Source organism: Chiroxiphia lanceolata, chromosome 1 (genome assembly GCF_009829145.1).
Source record: "Chiroxiphia lanceolata isolate bChiLan1 chromosome 1, bChiLan1.pri, whole genome shotgun sequence".
In the NCBI taxonomy this organism is placed as follows: Eukaryota; Metazoa; Chordata; class Aves; order Passeriformes; family Pipridae; genus Chiroxiphia; species Chiroxiphia lanceolata.
This window is the reverse complement of record NC_045637.1, coordinates 26,866,682-26,887,086: the sequence shown is the minus strand read 5'-3', so window position 1 is coordinate 26,887,086 and position 20,405 is coordinate 26,866,682. Positions and strand designations below refer to the sequence as shown.

General features: G+C 36.0%; 1 long non-coding RNA gene across 1 annotated transcript; it reads left to right on the top strand.

The window, feature by feature from the left end:
• The first annotated feature begins 14,226 nt into the window (after positions 1 to 14,226).
• On the top strand, positions 14,227 to 16,672 carry LOC116796812. Its single transcript, XR_004360509.1, has 3 exons — positions 14,227 to 14,284; positions 15,057 to 15,216; positions 16,578 to 16,672. It is a non-coding gene; the product is annotated as an uncharacterized LOC116796812 (long non-coding RNA).
• The last annotated feature ends 3,733 nt before the right edge of the window (positions 16,673 to 20,405 follow it).

Genomic DNA, 20,405 nt, shown 5'->3' with positions numbered 1-20,405 from the left:
AGAAAGAAAGGCATGAGAGGAACGGAGAACTAGAAAATATCTATGTAGTTACCGTGTGAAGTTCCATATCACCTTCATTTCTGACATGAATTAGCCTATTGCTTTGTAGAGCCAGCCCTGTAACACATTGATGTAACCAATGAAAGAATCAGCCTTAATCTTTAGATTCAGATTGCAAAACTGAATAAATAATTAGAAATTTAGGCTTATTGATGTACTTTCCCCCCCCCCCCCATGAATTATTTGTGTAGTCTACAGACTTGCTAGAAAGTTGTACCATACTGTTTAAAATGTTGTCTGTAGACTTCCTAGGAGGGAACACAACTGCCTTCTCTTTTTATTTAAAGCAACAATAATATTCCTGGCATAACCTAAAACCATCACATTAGATATAGGTCTCTCTCAGTGGATCACTACTGAAAAAGACATTTTCTAGAAAGATTTTAGTGCTGAAGGAAGCAGTTCACGATTTGCTTCAAAGACAATATACCTTTTTATGGTTTTTAGTTATACCTTTCACTGGAATTTTGAAGGAGAATATAACATAGTATGAAGACTGAATAAAATTTGTCATTGGTCTTGTTCCTACTGTGTGCTGCATTTTACTTCTAATAACACTGAGATTCCCATAAACTAATCACCCATTGGGCCCTAGATGTGATCTGATAGAAACAAAAATATGGGACAAGAAGAACAACAAAGGCAAGAAACAGGTGATATGTCCCCTGACATGTGGATTGATCTTCTAGTCTTGCACGCCACATGAATATTGTATGCTCAGATGGAAATAAACATTATCGACAGGCCTTGCTTGATATCTCTGCTCCATATGACTATTCTTCCCATGTTTGATAAATAATGGAGAGCATTTTAACTTTGAAAGGGGCTGGGAAAACTTCAGAAAGATAAAGGTCCATCAGCGAACAATGTCTATTAGGTAGTCTGTACTATGACAATGACTGATGTCAGGGTGAACGACCTTGAAATTTACTTTTCAAATCTATTTGCCTGATAGAAATCTAGGTGACCTCAGAAAAGTATTGGGGGTTTTTTTGTATATATTTACATAGTATCGTTTGCATCCTCTTTACTTACAGCTCAACTTCCTACTTCTCTTGGAGCATTATTTTAATATTTTAACCTGTAACTGTACATAGGGCTTATGAAATATTAATAGCATTTATATTAAAGAAAGTTGTGTGTGCATGGTTATACATATGTTTTGACATGAGAGCCCCAGGAAAAAAAGAAATTTATTTGACTTTCGTAAGAACTTCAAGATATAGCACCTCTCCCAAATTAGCCCTGTGTAGACCAAACTGCAGCAGCTTTACTTCAGCAAATGCTGAAACAGACAAAATAATGTTCTGTATTTGAAATTCTCCTCAAATCCTTCCTGCACACACTTCACAATAGAGCTGTTTTATCTGTGAAGCAAAATAGGACTATCGTAGAATATGTCATGCCTTTAAAACAAGTTACCCATAATACTTCCCATGTTAACTGACTGAATGTTTTCTGGTTTTCCATCAACATAGACAATAAACAAAAGGGAAAAAAAAAAGAAAAAAGAAAGCTACACAAGCAACTCAGCAAGAACATAAACTCGCTTTGAACAGTGACAGCTTGAATGGATAATCAGGACTTTCCAAATAATTCATGTTTAATATGAAACCAGAGGATTTAATAATTTGTCATGTATAAAAGATGCCCTTAAATCAACTTCTGTTCAAATATGTTGTTTTCAGAGAAGAGACAATGAGATTTGAGAATTACAGCCAAATTGTCTCATAGGCACATGAAGTCAGTTCACACTTCATTTAAATGTATTATTCCTATTCAAAGTTTTGTATTTAAATCTGTTTTCCCATAAGAAAGGAATTGCTAGAAGGTAATAGAAAGCACAGTCTCAAGTGCTGTACACAAGTAGGAGTTAATCATCTAACTGCAATATGAATAACGTGTCCAAATTTCAGATCCTGAAAAGCTTTTTTCAGTTTCATCCAAGTCCTCAAGGAGACACCTATGTTTTTGACATTACCCCACTCCAGACAGCTACAGTTCAGCTCTGGACCTCTCAGGAGAGACAATCTTTACTGCATTTACTGCATTGAGCAGGCCAGAATTTCGTTGTGATTCACTGTCTGCGCTCCACACACCTTGCCTGGGAAGTTGAAGCTGCTAAACCTGTATTTATTAACTTGTGGAGTCTGCAGACATGTCATTCACGACATGCAAGAGGGAGTTCTGGTAAACGGCTGTAATGCCTCCCCCACAAAATGAAAAGTCAGGCTAACAGTAGTTCTGACTGTGTTAACAAGACAAATAAAGGTGACAGTGTGTGAAAACAAAGGTAATATGACTATCCAAAGTTTAGCATTATTTTATTTGCTTTTAATGAAAGTCATTGTACAAAACAGTCTGAAATAGTCTGCAGATATTTTGGAGAGAAGGGTCAAAAATATCCATAGTTTGCAAGTTATTGGAAATGATGCTCATCCTCAGTGGCAGATTTTGCAGAAAGCAAATCCAAATGTGCTCATGAGCTACATTTCCAGCAGTAGGGCTTACCTTTACATAACAGGATGAAGAAAAATAAAAATATTAAGAAAACTTAATATTTTAATCTGAATGTTATTAAAAGAGTACCTTCATTGCCACAATGTTAATTGACACAATTTAATGTAAATATAGACCATAAGCTTTAAAGAAATGTAAGCTATAGTCTTTTCTGGAAGACAAATTAGCAGCTCCACTGGAGTCAATGGCATTGATGTTTTAATTTCACAAAGGCCAGAAATTCAACCCAATACCACCAAAATTTCTGATTGCATGGAGAAATATTTTATGACTCCAAAAGCAATTTTATTATTAATATTGCAATCCAGTGCATTCCAGATGAATTGTTTCAGTCTTTGTCCTGTTTTAGCTTAAGACACAGATTTTTCTTTTAGTAAATTATAGTCAGTGTTAGAGTTGGCTAGAATCTGATTTTATTAGAGCGTGGAAATAATTTTTTTTTTGTAAACAGGGCATTACAGCATTTTAAAAGTCATATTTAGTGGTAAATGTCTATTTTTGACATCTATCAACAATTTTTATTTGGGGGCTGAAGTTTTTATCACACTCAATAAAAAACTATGTGCTTTTATGAAATGTTAATCTAAAAGCATGTCAGATCTGTCTGGAAGGCAATCAGTAGATTAAAGAACTAAGATGAACACTAGGGATTTCTTATTAACTATACTTTCCTCTCGTTCTTGCTATAAATAACTTTGCTCCTGTTTTATATTTAAAATAAACTTCCACTGTTTTGACTTCTCGATTTAAATCAATATATAAAAACACATACTGATTTAATAAGATAGAGATCAGTAGATCAGTTCCAGAATATTTAATTCTTCATTGGCTTTCACTGGATGTAGCTTGAACATAGATCACTCTCAAACTATTTTTAAGACTGGCGATTTTGAAGACACTAAGGAGAGAAATCCCATACCAACCCCCTTTTAAATTATTTGACAAATACACATTGGGATTAAACTTGCCACAACTGGAGATGCACAGGTTGTAAAGTGAGTTGCACTGAACCATCTGAATGTAATAAAAATTACTTAATCTCTAGGACAAGCAATCCTTCAATTACCCACCAAAACCTGGGCTTGGATGTCAGTTATTTGTCAGGAAACCCTACCAGAAGAATTTCTATTTCTTTGCAGATATAAATATGAAACACATGCATCAGACAGATAGAGGAGTCATTTCTTTTCACATCTGCAAACTAAATTTCTGTTCCTGATATATCCCTTCTGCAAATGGTTTGTGCTCTGGGAGGGGTCTTTCAAAAGGATTTAACAGTTCTGAAGTTGCACAATGAGAGGAAGATACTCCTTCTCCAGAGTTATGTTATATTTTCATGGTTTGTGGCCACATGCCAAAGGGCTTAGTAGCCATTATTCTGAGTCTCCAAGTGATTTCTGGGGATTAAGTGCAAAATAATTGCTTTGAACAGATCATTTCACCCTGAAGTTAATTTTCCCATGGGACTTGTGAAACAGGAAACTTTACAGTCTACCTTTCTGATTCTGGGGAAACGTGATTGCAATGCCTCAGTTTAATTTTTGACACAGTTCTTTGATACTATAGTGATTCCATGAAATCCTCATGATAATTCCTTTACTTTATAGTTTTATTATTGTTTAGAACCAATCAAATCCTTTCCTTTATTCAATTATTTTGCTGCACAAAGAGGTTGTTGAAACTCTCACTTTGCGTTTGGGGTTTTGGGTGAGCTGGACACAGCCCAGGAACTATTTTGGGGATGAATCCATCAGTCTGTCATTACCAGTGGAGCCTAATTTCTCTGGCAATGGGACCATCTGCAATAGATGCAAGCACGACCATGACCACTATGTGCTCATAGGTAAATGTGGTTGTAGAGACTTTAGGAGACCTCTTTTATTCCCGAGGTCTGTCGTAGATTTTGTGGTTATGTTTATCCTTGCAAGCTATACAGGATGAGGACATGGGCTTGATGCTCAGCATTACCTGTGCAGTTCAAGTGTTGCCATATACCTCATTAGCATTTTGGCCTAGACCAGCTAGTACAGTCCCATACAACAAGGGAACAATGTGTGAGTGACAAAATGGCCTCCAGATTGATCTGAGTATGCCATCATCTTTTGGGAGGAAGTGTTTAGCTGTATGAGATGTACCAGTTGTCTGAGACCTGTCAATAAGCATAGGGTGTTTTTGTTACCTGCAGACAGGAAGGGATCCAGCATCCTTTGTCTCCTCTGAGAACACTGCCATAGTCATGGGACATGACTCCTCTCTTAGACCGTAGCTTTATGAATCTACCAAAATGTTGGGAAATCTCCTTGATTCCTGTTGAAAATAATGACAATATCGTCATGGTTGGGCTTTGCGAACGAAGATTTGGGAAGGGCTCTACCCACGTTTGTTGCAAGCGCGTTGGTGGCTAAAAAGGCCAATACGAGATAGACATGTCCGGTAAGGCAAATGACAGTAGCACTCCCAGTAAAATATGTTTCTGTTGTATCAGGTTAGAACTCTGTTAGAGCATCAGTCTCTATAAATTTTGTTCAATGGGGCCCTAATCTTGCTTTTGTCCTGATGTGATACATTAATGGATGTTTGTAATACACTGTTGTTTACACACCTGCTATTTCCACGTTCAACTCACTCTCTTACCATGTTCTGGGTAGTTTTATGGGGCACAGATATACCTTTCCTTCAACTTTTGAAGCTTGTATTTCTTCTGGGAGCAGGGAGAAGTGGGGACTGCAGCAGTGGCTTCTGTGAGAAGACATCAGAAGCTGCCCTTGTTGTCCAGTAGAGCCAATGCCAGCCATTTCCTAGAGGCACCCACTGCTGGCCAGGGCCAAGCCCATCCATAATGGTGGTAGCACCTCTGGGATTGCAGATTCCCCTGCAACCTGTAGTAAAGACCATGGTGAGGCAGGCTGTCTTCCTGGAGCCCATGGAGATCCATGGTGACACAGAGATCCACCTGCAGCCTGTGGAGGACCTCACGCTGCAGCATCTGGATGTGTCCTGAATGAAACTGTGATCTTGGAGACAGCCTGTACTGGAGCAGGCTCCTGGCAGGACCTGTGGCCCCATGGGGAGAGGAGGCCATGCTGGTGCAGGCTCCTAACAGGACTTGTAGTTCCATGGAGAATGAAGCCCATGCTGGAGCAGCTTGTAAAGAACTGCAGTCTCTGGGAAGAACTCCTGTTGGAGAAGTTCCAACTGCCTTCCGTGGGAGAGATCCCACACTGGAGATGGAAAGAATGTAAGGTGGAATGAGCAGCAGAGAAAGAGTTATGAACTGACTGAAACTCCCATTCCCTGTTCTCCTGCACTGCTCTGGCACAGGAGGTAGAAAAATTGGGAGTGACATTTAATCTGGGAAAAAGAAGTGATGGTGTTTTTAGGTTTCTCATTATCCTACTCTCATTGACTGGCAATAAATTAAAGTACTTTCCCCAAGTCAAGTTTGTTTTGCCTGTAATGGTAAATGGGTGATATATCCATGTCCTTATCTTGACTCACAAGCCTTTTGTCCCTTTTTGTCTCTCTGTCCTGTTGAGAAGGGGAAGCAATGGAACAGCTTGGTGGATGCCTGACAGTCAACCAGGGTCAACCCATCACAAGTGTCTGCAGTAAGATGTTTGAAACATTGTTGGAAGACAATGTTCATTAAAACATCTAGAAAGTAATTATAGAAAGACAATGATCACAACTTTTGCCAATAGTCATTAGTCTTCTTTTGAGCTGTTATTGTTGAACAATGTAGTGGATTGCCATCTCCCTTTCCTAATCATTTCATTTCTTGTTTTTGAAAGCTTGATGGTACCAGCAGCTGTTATATGACTGAATACCTATCCATGCACAGTTGGACAACAGGTAACAGAGTTGATTTAGAAAAGCAGTTTTGAACACTAGAAGCTATCTGGAACTCCAGCTTGGCTAACTTATCTGCTCAGAAGTTAAACTACATTATCTATGGACAATCTACTGTAACAAAACAAACAAACTAGCATATAGGCATATTGGCTTCTTTCTGTCTGCAGTATACTGTGGAACTTGTAAAATGCGCTCATTTTTTAACATTTTGGAAAACCAAACCAAAAAATTGTCTTCTATAGAAAATTTAAATTTTGTTTCTACAAAATATTTTAATTTGTTGCCTGAAATTCAAAAATAGATTTAAACAAAACTAATTCCTTTCTTAATTGGCAATTTCCCATATTCTCTAGATCCTGTGGTTATTAGTATGTTAGTAATAGGTTAGTAATAGAGTTCTTTTGACCTACAAAATGATTGCAAAAGATTTAAAAAAAAAATAATAAATTAACAATCCAAACAGGCTGACAAACAGGGAAGGCAAATTATAAAAATGAAAATAATAAATGAACAGGATTTAACTGGTTGTAAATGAATGTATGAGACTGTGGCAACTCTAAAAAGCAATGCTTAGATTTTTTTGCAGAAAGGTTAAGTGACCCTTGAATTTAAAAAGGTTGAGAAACACTTCTCTGGACACGGACTGTTGAGGTTATAAAGACCCTTTACCAGTGGTTAATAGCTATCTTTCAAAGTGTAATTAGCTGATTCAGTAACTCCATTTCATAGAGATCTCCAGTTCTGTTTTGTTTCAGCCTTATTTTGATGCCTTTCAAGCAATGGTTATTTTTTTCTGAGAGTCATTAGTTAATGGCAGATCTCTACATCCTCTGTCACTCAGATGTACAAGGAATAGTGAAAAGAGGATTATTTGATGAAAACAATTATATAGAATAAGTTCTCTGAAAGACTGATTTGAGTATCTATTTGTAGATCTTGGTCAGGTTTGATAGAAGTGATTTTTTTTTTTTTTGAGGTCAAGTTTGATAGAAGTTTTTGGGGGTTTTTTTTGAGCTTGGAAGCAAAGTGGTGGGGCAGCCCAAAAAACCATAGAAGGTTTTGGCAGCTTGTGGTGAATGACTCCTAAGAGTAACTAAAGCCCAAAGTCAGTCAGCTGCACAAATTCAGCAGGGAGCTTTCAGAAAGGATTGCCTCCAAAGAGGCACATTCAGCAGCTTATTTGGCTCTGCATTACAAGCTGGAAAAGATTAAACTTTTTGGTTTTGCTATCCTCAATTTGTTATATGATTTAAATGGTTGATTCTAACAGCTATTTGCATTTTTAGGAATATACTGATTGCTACCAGAAAGTCAGCTGTTGGAAACATTTACTAGATCATGATATCTGAAATACAATGTTTCTCAGTCCTTAGAATAGGAAATAACTATAGTCTCACAGATACTGTGATACAGCAATTGCTGGCAAATTATGATTTACTTTTTTTTAGATAGTAACCACAATGGCCACTAATTATAGACAGAAATAATGGAATTACCATACTGTCTTACTTGCTTCAGAGTAAAACTTAATTATATACTGTCATTTACTGTATATGAAACTATATGAACTATCCTGAATCAACAGTTGATTAGTCTCAAAAATAAGCTGTGTTGACAATCCTTTTCTTCTGAAGAATGAAAGAAGGTATAGTTATTTAACGATTTTGTATCTTGATGGGGTGAACTTAGAAAAGTTTTTAATTATTTATTTCCCGAGAGACAGCCTGTAGCATTTTGCAATGTGTGTGTGGGCAGGACCTTCTCAGCCCTGCAGCTTGTATTAGGATCTGCCTGCAAAAGTATCTTCCTTGGCTTCTCACTGGTTTTTTTTTTGCATAAAGATGAACCTGAATTTTGGATGAAGCATTTTTATCACAAATATCCGACCCTGAACATTTCTGGGACTTTGACATCACCTTGTCAGAGCTAAACCAATGCAGCATGTCTACCATTAGTTTTACTAATGTTTTTGTAAAGCCTTTAACCTCAAAAGCAGCACTTTCCAGACATCTTGCTTCTCCTTCAGTTAAGTTATTCTGACATAAAATTGCAGGAAGTGAAATATGAAGGCCTATGGTATTTGTTACTGATATTGGATAATAATGTAACTATGCTATTGTTTTCATTATCTGTAATCCAAATCATTTAAAAGAACATTTGTTTTAAATTTTTATCTTGAAAGAAATTGATAAAGGGACACTATTGTCCATTTTAGGGGTAACATTAAACTGTAGGGGTAACACTTTGTAACCCAATCTTAAGGATATTAGAGAAATAAATTTTTTTAAAAAAAGTAATTTAATTTGCTTCACTCAAAGCAGCTGGCATATAGCAAATCATCATATATGTCAATATTTTGTACTCTTCAAAACCTAATTTTGTATTATTAAGAAAAAATATTTCCTTGATGGATTTTATTTTTCTGAAAATGATTTTCAATTGTTTCTCTATAGAACTAGACATATTTGGAAGGGCTACCATGAACAAAATCTGACTGTGGGGTAAAGGGAGCAGAGGCACAGTGAGACACAGGGTCTGAGTGATCTTGTTAAGAACAGCTGTAAGAACAAGAGCTGTGCATTAAATACCAGGCTACACTATAACACCTTTCCTAGTATATGTGTTTTATAGGTTTGGCTCAAGCAAGATACGCTATAGTGTAATCAGCTGTACAAACAAGTAAGTGGAATATATGCTGAACCAATACACCTTGATTTAAACCATTATTGCTCCCATAGTATTGTATTGACTTTATATGTTGGGCCCTATGGACACAATGTGGATTTGTGGCCATTTAGAGGAACATTTTTAATACAGTGTAGAGTATAAACTCGGATCTTGGTAGACACTAATGGTTTTAATGCATAGAACTCTCATAGGCAACTTTAAGAGACTGTTCCTCTAATGACCATGCAATACAGTTTGATAGAAGCAGCAAGCCAAGTAGCCATAACTCCCCACAGAGTTCATATTTTTTAACCTCACCTGAGAATCAGGGGAGTTCTATTGCATAAGAATTTTTATGTTCTACTTGCTATTTTATCCTTCAACCAGGAAATATTAAAATATATTATTTTAAAAGTACTTACTCTAGCTGTTATTTCCCACAGCAATGATAACCTTCTTTTCACCTACCTCATCTTGGATGAATTTCATTCTAGCCATCGAGGGACACATATATGGATACTTATACTTGAAGGCTTTTTTTAGTTGAAGTATTTTGGCAATATTTCTTTCTGCCATTGTCACTGCCCATGTGTAGTATATGGCAGGCCAGCTATCTCTCTCTGCCACCTCCAAAAAACTCTTGGTTTATTTGTTGTTCTACTATTTTACTAAATTTGAGAGCTCGTTTCTCACCATTGTGGTATAATGCCACCATAAAATGATGTCTAGCAAAACCTGTCAAATAAAAATGGCTGATATTGTATTTATTGAAATATGGTTTTCATCAAGTAGGTTTTGCTACTGAATCAGAGAACGATCTACCAATAACTGTGTATAGAAGCTATTTTTCTAATAGCAAATTATTAGTATTAATAATATAAATTTTAGAAACAGGGGTTTTTGCTCAAGATTTTATCACAGTAAAATTTTGCACCAGTTTGAGAGTGAGACAGCCAAAAAAATCTTTTTATATTCAGTTGCCCATTTGTCATGGCATGGCAAGACCAGCAATAATAAAAAGTCACTCTCCATTTCACCGTACTTTCTTATGATTCTCTTCCCACACCACTGCCTCCGAATGCAGTTGAAAAAAAAAGGGGTTCCATAAATTGCTCTCTAGACAGAAGGAGATTTTTTAAAGGGCTCAGTACTGCTTCACATGAAGTACCATCAAGTGAGGCTAAATAGCTTCTTGTATGATAATACTTGAGTGTATTTTAAGGTGGAAGAGATCAGAACCTGGAGATATCCTACTCATTAAATTATTCTCCAGTGGTTTTGCACACTCATATTGACAAGGCACTGAAATTATAGCCTCTAATCCCCAAGAATGTCTTTCTGCAGCTTAGTCTTAATTTACAGGCAAAAATAGAGGCAACCACACAATTCCTTGCCTTCGCTGCTCCGTACCATTTCTCCTTTGTTCCTTTAATTTCAATTTTTATTACTGTGTACTGCTTCCTTTGTTTAAGGCTTCTCTCACACACTTCCCCACAGGTTTTACTCCACTTTTTATTACACCTTGATTACATCTGCTTGTGGCTTCATGAGCTGATTGAGTGATTTTAGGGGAGACTGGAATGATTTCAGATTAGACAAGAAAAGAGAAATATGGGGTAACAACATGAGTAGAGCAAGCTGCAATAAAAGGAACTGAAACTACATTTCTCTGAGGACTTAGTACACATCTATTTAAAGGAACACTTTTTAAAATGGGTAGTTCATATTAATTTTTCTTTCTTTTAACATACAACTCCTTCAAGTAATTTGGTTATGATAGATACACTGTCGACCAACTTAATAATCTTAACAGAGGTTTATTAGAGTAAGATAAAAATTTACAATAATATTTTTTAAAGAAAAGATGAAGTTGTTTTCCTTGAAAAAACATAGTCACTTTTTTAGGGGGGGAGAGGTGGGAGTATACATATATATATTTTAGCAATCAAATAAGAATTTATTTTTCACAGCAAAAGAAAAAAGCCCAACACAAACCAAAACAAAAATATCTCTGCTTAAATTTTTACTTCAACTGCCTAAAAAATAAAATCCTATGAAACAATAATATGCCTCTTGTGACCTGCTACTGAGATGATAATAGTATTTGAAACACTGGTTTTGTGAACAGAGCTCTCCTAGACAATGTGGCATTGGTTCATTGTAATTTCATCTTGTGTTAAAAACTTAACTCTTGGGGGAGCCTCAGGCACATCATGGTCACATAACACAAGTAAATGTTTTGTACGCAATTATGCTACACAAAGGTACAGAACAAACCACACATAAATCTGCCTCATTATAGCTGTTTGCTATCTTTATAGTAATTTTAAGATGCCATCTCAAACTCTTATTCTAGTACCTATGCTTTAATATTGCTTTGAAGTATCATTTAACATTGCTGAAAAGACAGCAATATAAAGCAAAAAAATTAGAAAAAACAAAAGTCTCCTGCAGTTTTTCCTTGTCCCTAGACACAATCATGAGTCCTGTAAGATCAGGGCTCTGTGCCTCTGGAGAAAACAATTGTGGATAAAGTGCGTTTACTCCTTCTTGTGACATTCTTTATGTGGCTTTTAATACAAACCACACCATTTAGGAGTAACAAAAGCACAGAGACCTGGACAATGACTGTTATCTCTGCTGTGTGTTTTTCCACATATGCAGTGAACTAAAAAATCTCAGTCCCTCACCGATACTTTAAAATGGTAAAGCAGCTGTCTTTCTAAGGAATAGGCACATGCCTTTGCTTCCTGTGTAAAGGAAGATAGTCTTCAGGGGGAATTCATGGAGGCATTTAGTTCCTGTGCAGAGAATATCTGCTTAAACGTAATGCAATAAAAAGTATGTTAGCTTTGAAAGAGCAAATGTTCTGTCTGTGATATGCCTTAAAACAAGTGTGTCTCAGCAATCTAACAGGTACTTCTGGGTATGGACAAGCCAGATACAAAAATTTGTCTACATATGATTGAGATAGAATCAATAAAGATAGATATTTGCAAAGTCTGCGGCTGAATTCAAGGTGCTATGAGTCTACTAGACAAAGGGTATTTTGGACAGGAACACCAAATATGTTAGCAAGGCATCTGGACAATTTGAAGTCCTGGCTTTGCTTACAGATGGCTTCTTCTGAAAAGGGTGACAGCACGCAGCCCATAGTGGGTTACATTACTGAGTACCTGCAAATACAGAGATATCTCCAAGAAAGCCTACCATCTGTATTGTCTAGGGAAGAGTATTCTGTGGATTAAAAAACAAACAAACAAGCAAAACAAGAGCAGGTGCCCTGTTACTGCATTTATCTTCCTTCACTTTTCAGCCACAAGAAACTGTATTTTTTTCTAAATGATTGTAGAACTTTCAGCCGTCAACTATTTCTTTCCTAAACAGGTATTTACAGACTCTAAGCTACCCTTATCTTTCTGTTTGTTAAACTAGCACATTTAACTGAAGATTATGTACAAAATCACAATACAAGCTGTGTTTCTGAACAGACCTGCTACTAAAAATATATGTATGAAATACACAGGGAAACTTGTCCCAGCTTCATCTAATCTGGCACCTTCCTTACTACCCTGTACTATATACTAAGGTGTCTAACAATAACACCTACTCTGAGATCATTCATATGCTTAAAAGACCTGCAGATTATATGAGGTCACTATTTCTGGATAGGTTTGGGTATCATATACACATGTGAAAACACTATAATTGCACTGAGCTCCCCAATGCTTCTATCATTTGCAGTTTTTTTACTGAACAAGTAACATTTTTAGGATATACATTAAAAAATGTCTCATATTACCTATATTACACATTTGTTGTTTAGTTTAGTTCTTATTACAGCTATTTTAACGTCCTGTCAAAAGAATTATATTTTTTACACAGTTCAACATTATTTTCTCCTGTTAAAGACTGAAGTTGAAATATGTATCAAACCATTGTCAAGCAGACATTTACTGCAGTCTTTTTACGTTCCTGTTCTTTCTCATAGTTGTTCTCAGTCTTGTGAAAACAATGCTTTTAAACGGCAAATATGTGCTGGTGTGCGAGCAAGTTCATGTGAAGAAATATGCATACTTTCTCTCTCTCTCTCTCTAGATATAATATATGAGCAAGTCATGATCATTCAAACTTAATAACTTTTCAGCTCTCTGATCCCTTTCAGGACCTCCTGGGTTTTTTTTTTAATCAAAGAAAATGTGTTTGGCAATGTTTAGGAGTTGTACTATCAGTACACCCTCTTCAGTGGATATAAAGGTGTCAGATAAAATGAAAGAAAATATCTTCAGTTCAACTATTAACTGTTCTCTGTATTTCATCTTATACAAGCAATATTGTAATCAGACATATAATACTTGCCAATTAGTGGCCAAGATAATCACAGAACGGGACAAAAAGATCAAAAAGGAGGACAGTGAGAACTACTGACCAGCCAGGCTTCCATGCCCAGTAGGAACATGGAGCAGATCCTGCTTGAAGACATACCTAAACATATGAAAGACAGAGAGGTGATTAGAGACAGCCAACGTGGCTTCACCAGTGGAAAATCATGCCTGAATATTCTAGTGGCCCTCTACAATGGAGTGACTGCATCAGTGGACAAGGAAAGAGCTACAAATATCATCTACCTAGACTTCTGCTACAGTTTCCCTCAGCACTCTGGTCACTAAATTGGAGACAGACGGGTTTGAGAGATGTACTGTTAGGTGAATAAGGAACTGGCTGGCTGGATGCATACAAAGAGTTATAGTCAATGGCTCAATGTCCAAGTGAAAATGGATAACCAGTAGTGCTTCTCAAGGTCTGTGCTGGGACCAATACTAATATCTTCATCAACGACATAAATAGTGGGATTGAGAGCACGCTCAGCAAGTTTGCAGGCAACATCAAGCCTAATGGTGAAGTTGATTTCCTAGAGGGAAAGAATGTCATCCAGGAGGATCTTGACAGGCTTGAAGAGTGATCCAATGTGAATCTCATGAGATGAGGCCTTCAACAAGGCCAAGTGTAAGGTTCTGCACATAGGTCAGGGCAATCTCTGGTATCAATACAGGTTAAGGGGTGAATGAATTGAGAGTAGGCCTACAGAGAAGGACTTGAGGGCTTTGGTCGATAAGAGAGTAGGCAATTTTTTACCAAGGCCTGTAGTGACAGGATAAGGGAAATGGGTTTAAATTGAGAAATGGTAACTTTAGATTGAACATAAGAATACATTTTTCTATGATGAGGGTGATGAGGCACTAGAACAGGTTGCCCAGAGAAGGTCTTGATATCCTGTCATTGAAAATATTCAAGGCCAAACTGGATGGTGCTTTGAACAATCTGGTCTACTGAAAGATGTCTCTGCTGATTGCAGTGCAAGTTGGACTAGATGACCCGGAAAGGCCTCTTCCAACCCAAACCATTCTATGATTTTGTGAAGATACCTTCACAGCGTTAAACATCTATCTATTTTTTCTGTTATCTATTGGTATATCAGCCTTTGCCAGTTGCTCTCTGTCTATGACAAAAAGTTCATTTCTCTTAGATAAGTAGTCATGCAAGTCATACAAACTGCCTTTTCAACTTCATTCGGAACAAATCTATTCTTCAAATACATACGTTTTCATGTGTTAAAACAGTGGTGTAGAACAAATCAAATATTCTATTTCTTCAGACAGTGAAATATCATATTTTTCCTTTAGCCGTATCTCATAGCTTTTGCAACAGAAGTGTTTTATAGAAACATGGTTCACTGCTACTGTAAAAACTGAGTCAATTTAAATACAAAACAACAAAACATTAGCAAGCAACAAAACTAATCACTACCATATTGTGAAAGTATTGCTAGCTTCAAGCAAATTCCTAATATCCAGTGATTCTGATCATTAGCAAGCTGCTGTATGTATTTGCATTGAAGTTTCTCTCCACTTCAGAACTAATAAACTACACCAATTCTATTTTTCAGTTTATTTCAGGACATGCTGCACTGTCAGATTTATCAGGGCAGGATCATCCTCTCATTGGACCCATTGCTTGAACAACCAGGGCAAGCCTGTGATGGTGTAAAGTAATTTCCACAGAACTGTATCAACTCACACCAGCTGAGGTTTGGTCCTTGTACACTGTTATCAGCAGGTAGGTCCCAACACTCCAACAGCTCTTTGGAAAATCTAAAAAGTTAAATATTCTTCCTGATATAGAATTGACACTTAGATACACTTAGATCTGTCATAAAGCTAGTTTTGATCCATCTAGAAAGGAGTGGGGTTTATTGCTTATATATGGGTGAGATTATATAGTCTAACTCATATTTTATTGACTTCTTTGGATTCATAATTTGTCAAACTAAAAGCAAGGAGGGTGGTGGTTACTTCTCAAATTCCAAAATTTCAAGGAAAGTGTTAGGACAGATAGTTATAGGCGTACCATTCACAGAATGGATAACTCTGAAAAGATTGTCTAGCTCTGAATTTCTTTTCCCATGTCATCTTCAGAGAAAAAGAAAATGAAAATGAAAGTGAAATTGAAAACTAAAATGAAAATGAAGACACACACACCTCCGAACATGAGAGTCATGAACTTCAGTTATGGTTTCTTTTGTTTTGTTTGGTTTTGGTTGTGTTTCTTTAAGATTGTGTTATTTCTAAAAGTGACACAATTAAAAATCCTTCTATAACTCTCAGGAAAATAAATTTAAAAAAAAAATGTCTTGCAAGACTTTCTTCTTGACTTTTTCATAGAAATTTCAGGTAAGTGCAAAGCAGTTTAGATGGTTAGTCAAATAGAACTAAATTTTAGATAATATAAGGGTTGACAGCATTTTCTTTTGAAAGACTTAAAGAAAAATTTTAACATAAGGTAGATTACTCTAGAGAAATCAGTCCTGAACTTTTTTCCTGTTTCAACATCAGTATTGCTAACAGTAAATTTTCAATACATGAATTAATCACAGAATCATAGAAAGTCTTGCATTGGAAGGGACCTTAAAGTTCATCCAATTCCAACCCCCTCATTTACATAACATTTACACATGCATATCTATATTTGCAATACATATGTGTCCTGATACTTCTTTTTTCTTAAAAACTCCAATAAATATTTTACTGGGAAGTAAGAACACATTTTCAAATGAAAGGTAATCAAAAAACTTAATTTTAAAAGTAGAACCCTTTTTATATTTTTCTTTTGGAAATATCTGAAAAAATCAACATCAAGGAATACAAAAAAAAAAAAAAAAGAAAAAGAGAATCCTTACTGCCTCTTGTTTTTATTCCAAATAACGATGGAAAACATGAAAGTTTCCCAAAATTGTTCTCTGACACATCTCATTTGATTGCTTACTATAAAGGCTGAGTCAGCTCTTTAGGAACTGAAATGATAACTTTGGTTGTTCAATTATCTACTTAAGCTTAAGAAAAGAAATCATTGAACTTCACCTGTCATTAAACTCTTTTCCAATAAATTGTTGTCTCCTCAACTTTTGTTCTCCTGTGAAGTCTATAGCACATAGTTCTGCCCCTGTGCCAGGCTTGTCAGCCAAACTCATGACCTGTGACACATGACATCAGTTGAGCACAAGGAAAGAGGAAGGCACCTGGCAAAGGATGTGGCCAGACTTGCAGCGAAGAGACAATCCACCCAAACCACAAATGACCAGCAGTTCAATCAAGAAGAAATTCTGTGTGAACTCAGAGGGTATCTTGCAATTTGGTTTAAGAAAATGAAAGGTTTTTTGAGTCTAAACATCCTCCAATGCAGTATTTTATTTTTTCCACAGAAAATAATTTGCACAAAATCATGAATTGCCTGAGGTAGTTCTGAACTCTGTGCAAAATGTACAATCTCTTTAGGCAATATTGGATAAAAAATTACCATATCAGTTTGAACTAATATAAAATGGATTAAAAAAAGAGTTTTCTTTTGACATTTGATATTTTTCAGTTGGCCCACAGAGTACTCTCAACATCTTCATTTACCTATTCACAAACATACGCTAGAGGAAATACACTTTAGATTTTTGTGGATACATTTCCAAAGCTGGTATTTTAGTCTCCTTTACTTTCATACCAAAAGGAGTAGTGTTTAAAAGAAACTTATTCTAAAAGGCAAGTGCTATATAGGAATTTTGATCAAGAAACCCAATGGTTTTATAGCTGTAAGGAAGACAGCAATCATAGGTTGTTATAGGAAGGGCATCTGTCATATAATGTTGAAATGCTGAAACAAGATGTTTTAAGAAGTTTAGCATGTGTCTCTGTGTACATGTGGGAGGGAGAGGACACCATGTGTAACAGCAAGTGTGTAGATAATTAATAGATGATGATAATACAAGAGGAAAGAAAACCACAAAATGTTACTTAGTACCCTCAGGCTTACATAAAAACCCAATAGATGCAAACTGCATGAGGTAAACAAAAGAAAAATTATTGTGTATGAAGGAGTAATTGAAAGCTGCATTCATGCGAGTATAGTGATTTTCATTATTCATTGACAGAAAACCTGTAGATAAAACACCCACCAATCTTTAATGTCACAAACCCTGAGGCCCATAAAGCCTTGATGTAAAGAGATTAATAAAGCAGTAGACAGAATCAAGGAGGATGTATAAATTGTCCTCAGTGTTCATTAGAAGTATAAATTTTGTAGAGATTTTATAAATTATACTAAATAATTCAGTTTTATTTAGCTGGTACTGCTGCATATTTTAGAGTGATACAGAATAGTAATAACAGACATTCCAGATTATAAAAAGGGTTCAATAATAATTGCTCTACTCTTGTTATCATCAGCAGTTATCATTCTGTGAAAGAAATGGGACAGATACTTAGTCTGAAATAATTCTTAAGAGAGATCCTACATCACAAATCTTCTAGTTTTTAATAAAAGTTACAATGTTAGTGATTGACATCATGACAAAATTGATCTTGTCAAGTCAACATCAAAATCTCATAAAGAATAATAAGAAAGAAATTAACTAGTAAATATGGAAGAAAAAAAGGAAAGAATAAATAAATCTGAAGTTTTTGAAGAGTTTCTTATGTTTGGTTAAAAAATATTGTCTTTTGTTTTGCTCCTCATTCAGATATTTTTCACGGGTAACATGATAAAGCAGATCTCAGTTATCTGAACTTTAATTCAATATTTCATTCAATTTCATTCAATTTGAAGCTGAAGCATGGTTATATCTATAGCTTTGAATATTACAAATAGGATAGTCACTAGGCGTGAAACAAATCCACTGAGAAAATAGAAATGTTGCTTGTTTCAATCAAACAGTGGATAAGGCCCATCCTGATCTGAATTGCCTGTTGCTACATGATTCCCGCAGATATTTCTATGCTAGTCTGATCAGTATCAAAATTTAAACAAAGTCCCATGGTTTTGCAAAGTGTTACAGAGAAACTTTAGCTCCAAGGGCCAATACATCTCCCACCAAATCATGACCAGTCCAACTTAACAGACTTTCTGGCTGTCAGTGCTTCCAGAGGAGCACAAAACAATAGGAATGAGGATCTGACTGTGTGTCTAACCCTGCGGGGACCTGAATAAATCTCTTCAACTCCTTCCAAGTCTTCAGAGGCTGGTAATCATTAGCATATAAATAATTATAGAACGAATACACCATCTTAGGCTTTAAAAACTCCTTTAACTTTTGTCTGTCATGCAGCACTTCAGGTGTTTCACATATATCCACTGGAGTCAGCAAAATTTATGACTTAGGTGGTTTGTATTTGTCACTATGCAGAGTATAGATTAGCAAAACAGATGTGCAAAGCCTGGGACAAATCTGACTGTGTTGAATTTTACCACTAGCAGAAAGAAATCTGCATCTTGCTATGATTAAACTCAGCAGGAAGAGTCACAAAAAATTGTGTTAAATCAAGCGTGACCTTACAAAGTCTTAATACAGATCAAACAAATTTAGAAATGATTTTTCATGGTTAGGCATACAAAATACCAAACAGACAGAAATGCAGGAAGAAAGGCAAAAAAGTCTATTTCAATATTGTGTCAGCATTTGAATTACTCAAATTTGTATTAACAGAGAAGTATATCAATGTTTGTTTATATAGGCAATTCTAGGGACCTTCCCCTGCTGAGTCAATGCCACTGGAAATATTTAAATCTGGAATTTTTTACAGGTTGGACACATGCCTATCTTCTCAGTTAAGTGATAAAACTAGAAAGGAAAAGGTAGAGAAGGTGTGAAAGGGCACAAATACTGCATTTTTCTCTAACACTACTTGTTAGCATTGCAATATTCCTGTTGTCTCCTGTGTGTGCATGACAGACTGCTGCTCTAGGTGTGGAAAATAAAGAATGTGCATTTTACCTGTGATGTAGATACCCAGGTATGCAGTGCAGGAAAGGAAGAAAATAGCTGGACAAGCCCAGAAGTAATTTTTCAAAACCCCCAAGCTTTATTGGAATGAAAAATGTTAGTTACTGAATCTAGATTGGTACCAAAGTCAGTGAAAAGTAAGAAGAGAAATTTAAAATTTGTCTCTTAAAATTTATTGGAGTAGTAAAGATTTTGTATGTCTGGGGCAGGTATAACACTTAATGTCTGTCTACTTAGTGACCATTCTAACAGGGAATTTTACTTGATATGTAGCAGAACAGAAAGATTAAAGGTGTGGCTACATATACAGCATGTTATTAGTTGTGTCTTTTCTCTTTTGCTGGCCCTACTCAATAAAAAATGCAGAGGAATAAAATTAAATCTCACATAGAGGAAAAATTGGGCATTAATGTGCAAAGTATCTCATGGGTTTTACTGATGTGGGGTGCTGACTGCTTAAAAACCTACAGAACAGAATCCAGAGAATTAGATTCGGTGTAGACTTTGCAGACACTTATCAATCGACATTTCTCATGTTGATTGTTCTGTTCATATTGCCAGGCTGTATAACTATCATAAATTACATCTGTGTTGCTTAATGTTAACTGAACCGTCAAAAGAGACATGGGTCCTCAGATGTGGAATTGCATTTATTCAAATCTCTGCCACGTTCTTTTTTTGTGTGTTGGTATAAGCAAATTTTCTTTCTTGCTTACTTGCTTGATACTTAAGATAGGTACCTGAAATGTTGTCTTGTTTTAGAAAAAGTGTTTACTGACTATTGTATTGCAGTTTTTATTGAAAATCTTAAACTATGTTTAAATCCCTAGGACTTTTCGTACCCCCTACTGCGAAAGCTTGTCTTTTTGAGTACTGGCATTAAGCAGAGAAACTGAGGGACAGAATACAATGCTACTTCGGATCACCTCTGCAAATACTTTAGAATCTTGTATCTCTGTATTTTTGAAAAATACCGTGGCAT